Source organism: Grampus griseus (assembly GCF_964374135.1).
Source record: "Grampus griseus genome assembly, chromosome: 19".
Classification (NCBI taxonomy): Eukaryota; Metazoa; Chordata; class Mammalia; order Artiodactyla; family Delphinidae; genus Grampus; species Grampus griseus.
The window spans coordinates 58677304-58683305 of NC_139013.1; positions in this window are offsets into that span (position 1 = coordinate 58677304).

Consider the following 6002-nt stretch of genomic DNA (forward strand, 5'->3'; position numbering starts at 1 on the left):
AAAATAAGGTGTTTAAAATTTACTTGGGTGTTTCTCCCCCTTCGTTGTGGATACGCAATTCATGCGCAACACAGTTCCGTTCATATACTCCACTGTTTTATTTCCCTACCCTTGTTTACTTTTGTTTGTGCAATATGTTAACATGGTTCCCCAATCAGAACTTCCCAAAAGGTACAAAAGTTACATTTCCCCCCCACCCCCATAACCAATCTCTTTAGTCTCCGGTTTCTCCTTCCTGCGTTTCTTTTCGTACAGGAGTAAGATACGTGTGTATTTTATTTTCCCTTCTTTCTTCCACAAAAGGTAGCACACTCTACTCTTGCACGTTGCTTTTTTTCAATTAATAATATATCCTGGAAACCACTCCACATCAGCTGAGTTCTTCCTTATTCTACTATTATGGTAGCTATCATCATTTACAACTGTCTTACATTCCACCGTGTGGAGGTGCCATTTTACATGTGACTATTTCACTCGAGACTCTTCAGGCTGTTCCGTAGCTCTTGCAGTTACAAACAAGGCTGCAACAAATAATCCGTGCACGTACATTTTCTTTTGTTGTCAGTGTATCTTTAGGGTATAATCCTAAAAGTGGGATTGCTAAATCAAAAGAAATATATTTTTCACTAGTGTTCAATGCCCCTCGGTAAGGGATGTGCAGACCTGCACTCTCAGCAGCAATGAATGAGGGGGCCAGTAACGCCACAGCCACACCAAGAGAACTTTTTGATCCTTGCCGATCTGAATGATGAGAAATGGTATCTGTATAGCTTTCATTTGCATTTCTCTTGAGGTCAAGCTTATGTTTCAGGATCTAGTTTACTTATTTATGAATTCTATGTTTTGCCCACTTTTCTATTGGATTTTTGGTATTCTCAATCTTTAACAGTCCTTCACTTATGAGGGATATTAGCCCATTATCTGTAAGAAATTTTCTTCCAGTGTGTCATCTAACTTTGACCTTGTATTTTATCCTCATAGAAAAGTTTTGTTACCTTTTCATATGGTTAAACTGATTAATCTTAAATTTCCTCTAGATTTTGAGTCCTAGAAAATCTTCCCAACACCCAAGTCAAAGACATTCATCCGTGTGTTTTGTAGTACTTCCATGGTTTCAGTTTTTCCATTTAGATCCCTCATCTGTTTGTTTATTCTTGTGTATGCTGTGAGTTATGAATTAACTATCTTTTGCCAAATTTTAACCAGCTGTCCTGCACTATTAAAAAAAAAAGCCTATCTGTATCTATTTCTGGACTTTCTATTGTATTCTACAGGTCTGAATACCTCCCTGATTCAATCAGAGAGGTTTTATAGTGTACTTTAATGTCTACCGGGGATAGTCTCCTTGTAGTTTGTTTTAAATAACTTTTCCTGGATTTTCTTTCATTCAATCTTCTTAAAGCACATATTTAGGTAAAATTTTAATGCCAAAATTGACGCTCTTACGTGTCAAAATGAAAATACCAGAAGCAGGGTTTCCAGGGATGTTAAACACCTGAAAGCAGAGGCTTGGCTGGGCCTCGCCCAGGAGGTCACCCCGTCGCGTCTGGTCACACACCGAGTCGCCTAGGAGAGCTGCTTTGAGCGCCACTCCTTCTCACTGTACAGGTCCCTATAGCAGCTTATTGCATCGTTGATTGCTCTCGAAACTTTCAGGTTCCACGCATCATCAGGGCCGTTACTGGTAAGGACCTGCAAGCCAGCCTCGAAATGTGAGAAGGCTGCTGACAGCTCCCGTGTGGTTAGTTGGCGCAGGGCAGGTGCAGCCTCTTCACCCTCCTCCTCCTCTCCTGCCGGTTCCTGCTCCAGCTGCACCAGCTCCTCATTTGAGAGACCCTCCTCGTGGGACTGCAGCAGCTGGTCCACGTCAGCTTCTCCCACCTCTCCGAGGGCCACACTCTTGGCAAGGGTCACAATATTTTGTTGAACCTGGGCAATGTTGTCTGTTTGGGAAACACTCTGGAACTGAACACACTCGGGCCAAATCTTCTTCCACACACTGTTCATTGTTGCTGGCCTGAGCTCCTCCCAAGCTATTGCAATGTTGTCCACGGCATCCATGATGCTGTACTTTCTCCAAAACTCCCTGATCTCAGCTGTATCGTCCCCATCTGTTGCTTCTAGGATGTGCTCAAAAGTCCTTCTCAGGTAATGAGCTTTGAAGGTAGAGGCCACACCTTGACCCATGGGCTGGATGGAGTCAGCCGTATTGTCATGAAGATATTCCACTCTTACATTATCAGACAGATCGCTCAAATTTACTGGGTGGCATGGTGCATTGTCTAAGATGAGCAGTGCTTTGTTGGTGAGATTATTTTGGGCACAGTATTTTTCAATGGCAGGGCAAAAAAAGTATGTGAACCACTCATGAAAGATGCTCCTGGTTGCCCAGGCCTTTTTACTGGAACGCCAAATCACAGGCAAATTGGGCTTGGAGTACCCCTCCAGAGCCTTGGGGTTTTCTGAGTGGTACACCAATAAGGGCTTCAACTTAAAGTCCCCAGCTGCATTGCCGCCAAGCAGCAGCATCAAGCGATCTTTGGATGATTTAAACCCGGGCTCAGCTTTCTCTTCTACCGAAATAAACGTTCTTTCAGGCATTCTTTTCCAATAAAGCCCTGTCTCATCTACATTAAACACTTGCTGGGGGGTGTACTCACCTTCTTGGATGATGCTTTTCAGGATTTCTGGATATACATCCTCCTTACCAGGAGCCGCGCTGCTCATCTTGAAGTGGGGCAAACAGTGGCGTTCCTTGAATCTCACAAACCACCCTTTACTTGCACTGAACTTTGCTGTTTGAGAGCTCTCCCCTTGTTCACGCTGTAGGTCATCAAACAAACTCTTAGCCTTCTCCTGAATAACGGTAACGCTCAGGGGCACGTTTCGCTGGCTCTGGTCTTCAAGCCACACATGCAACAACCGCTCCATCGTCTCCATGACTGCACTTCGGTGGCGAGTCAAACGGGAGGCTCTCAACGGAGTAGCTATTTGTGAACTCGCTTTGATTTTTTCTTTGTTATCTCGGATTGTCGCCACTGTAGAGACAGCAAGGCCTAAGGCCTTTGCGACCTGGCTGAGCTTTTCACCCACTTCAAACCGTCTTAACACTTCTAATTTCACGTCGAGGGTAATTGCTTTCCGTTCCCTTTTGGCACTCGGGATGGCCGTCGCATTTCGGGGCCTTTTCCCAGGCATCTTTGCCTCCGGAATGTACTAAAAGAACAGCAGTCCCAGGTGCGAGAAAGCCTGTGGTTATTCTATGCCCCCTTGCATAACTTGGGGAAGAGAAAGTGGGGCTTCGAGGAGGCGCAGGCTGCCGTCCCGGGGGACGTGGAAGGGTCAGCACAGGCCGGCCCACGACACTGCCCAGTTTCAGGCCGGTTCATTCTGGGCTCCAGGGCGCCCAGCGTGGCCCTCTGGCGTCGATCAGAGCGTCCACTTCCCTGGACAGCACGCGTGGGTTTCCGTGACGCAGAAACAACTCGGTGAGCGGCAGTAGGCTGCACAGCACACGCAGCCCCAGTGCTGTGCTTCCTCCCGGAACCGGTTCCCAGCGCGGCGCCGGGACCACCAGGAGCCCCCGGGCTGGGCCTTGCGGGCCGGCGATCGCTCTTGTGAGCCGCTTCCCATGGAGGACCCCGGAAATACCTGTCCTTGGAGACGCCGGATTTAAAATAAATCTAAAGGCGCTGGATGTCCCCTCAGCACCTCGCTCGCGTCGGTCACCGCGGGCCAGGGCGGCGCGCAGGTTGAGATCCGCGTCAGGCCGTAGAGTAGACACCTAAGGAGAGGTCCCCGCGCCGTCGTCTTGGCCTCACCGCGCATGCGTCAGGCACCCGGAGGTCGGCTGGGGGTGTGGCGCCCTATGACCTATTCGCCGCTGCACTGGATGTTGCAGTGGCTGGTGGCGGCGGCCGGCAGCAGGGCGGTGGCCGTGCCGCTCGCCGTGCTGTGGCGATGCGGCGGTGGCCCACGAAGCGGCAGGACGGCTGGGGCAGGCGTGAGGGCCCTCGGAACCGCCCAGCAGGTGAGCGGTTCTGGGCGGCAGGGGCGGTGGCTGCGCTCGACGCCGCGATGACGCCATCCAGCTGCGCCGGCCGGCGCGGGGACCGGGTGTGGGAACCGGGACACCGAGTAGCGGGGGTGTGGCGGCGGCTACCACATCCCCCGGCCAGCGCGGGGGAGCGGGGCGCGGGAACCGGGTGCGGGAACCCGGGCACCGAGAGGCGGAGGCGCGGCGGCGGCGACCACACCCCCGGCCGGCTGGCCCCGGGGCTCCAGCCCATCCCCGCGGCTGAGCAGGCTGACGCTCGCCCGAACCGGTCTCCGTCTGTCCTCCGAGCCCCCGCCCTTTTCTTCGAAAGTTCCCGCTGCCTCTCAGCGCCCTGCCCACTGCCCGCGCGTCCTCATTCCGCTCTCCCAAGAGCCGCGTGCAGCGAATTGCCTTCAGGCCTCGCTCCGCTGCGAACCTACCGTGTCTCCTCGGGCGCCCGCTCCGACCGCGAGGTGGTTTCCTCCTGGGCTCAGCGGTGATATGACTTCTGCACTATCTCGCAGGGTTGCTCTCCGTTATGATGACGGACGTGAAAGAGTTTTGTCAAGTGTTATGTGGTTTTTATTCGAACAGCATTCGTCCAGTCCAGTTCTGCCACTCTAATCATAACTAACATTTTTTGAGGGCTTCCGTGCTAAGGGCTTTACGGAGACTGTCTCCTTTAAGTCTTATACCCGTCCTTTAGGTAGGAGCTGTTCTAACTCTATTTTATAGGCGAGGAAACGTAAGGCCACAACTGGTCAGCATCTTCGCTTTTAGATACTCCTGTATTGTACGCCTTCCCGTGGGTTAGATACTCTGAAATACACCATATTTTAAGGTTTGTTTTTGTACATCCCAGGGAGCAGTGATCACATTGAATTCTTTTCTGAGAGACTAATGTGGAGCCTCCGGATTTTGATCGGAGAAAGTTATCTTGGTTTTCAGACAGTATTGAAAGCCAGAGAAGGGTTTCATGGGTTCATTTTCTGTCCTGTCTTAAGGAGTGAACTTTTCCCTCTCATCTCTGTTCATTTCGGAGCTGGTGCACGTCAGTTTCAGGTTGTTTCCGCAATATCAGTGAAAGCAGAGCCTTTCACCTGTGGCCACGTGGCACTCAGCATTGCAGGGGGCTGTTCCAGTTGTTAACCGGGTGCAAGGCAGTAATTGACGGGGTGCAGCACAGGTGTGTCATGAATTCCGTGGACCTCAGTGGCTTTAGTTATGAAGGGAGGAAGTTGCATGATCTTTGGGTTCCTCCCCAGACTGAGCTGTTCTGTTCATCTGTGGAGTCTGCTAGCCAGGGCATGTCACAGGGAACAGGACAGGCAAGGGCTTTGCCCCATGAGCTGCTCTCCTTTGAGGGCTTGGTGACTTGTAGGCTGAGGGGGGCATGTGAAGGCTGGAGATGAAGTAGCAGACTGCTTTATAGTTAAAAGATGTGCCCTTTCAACTATAGTCAGCACTCCTCAAGGGGAAGCTTATGTTCTGGAAGTTTCTATGAGTTATTTTTTCATTCAGTGAGCTTCCTACATGGTTCCTGCCACACAACACAACAAATGTGTCGGTAGCATGTTAGGCGGTTATATGAGGTATGAAGGAAGAGGAAGCAGAACAAAGGAAGTAGGGAACGAAGAGAAGGGGTGGAGGAGGGTAAATGTCACGTTATCTTAGGCGGGGTAAGCGACTTCTGAAGGAAGTGAGGATTGAGCTGCGGGCAGATTCACAGGCGCCTGGTGGGGCTGTACCTGTGTGCCAGGGTCACCTGATTTGTGATCTTACAAAGAAAGGACCGTGGTACTTTGCTTGTTAAAGGGAGACTTGCTGTGCACAGCTTCACGTGTTGGCTTTGCATATCCAAACACCAGGAATGGGTGGTAGACCCCTGTCTTTGAGAGCTGCATCTGACCTAATGTGGTCCCCTAACCAAATCAGAAAAAGACTAAATTATAAATTAAAATAAAGG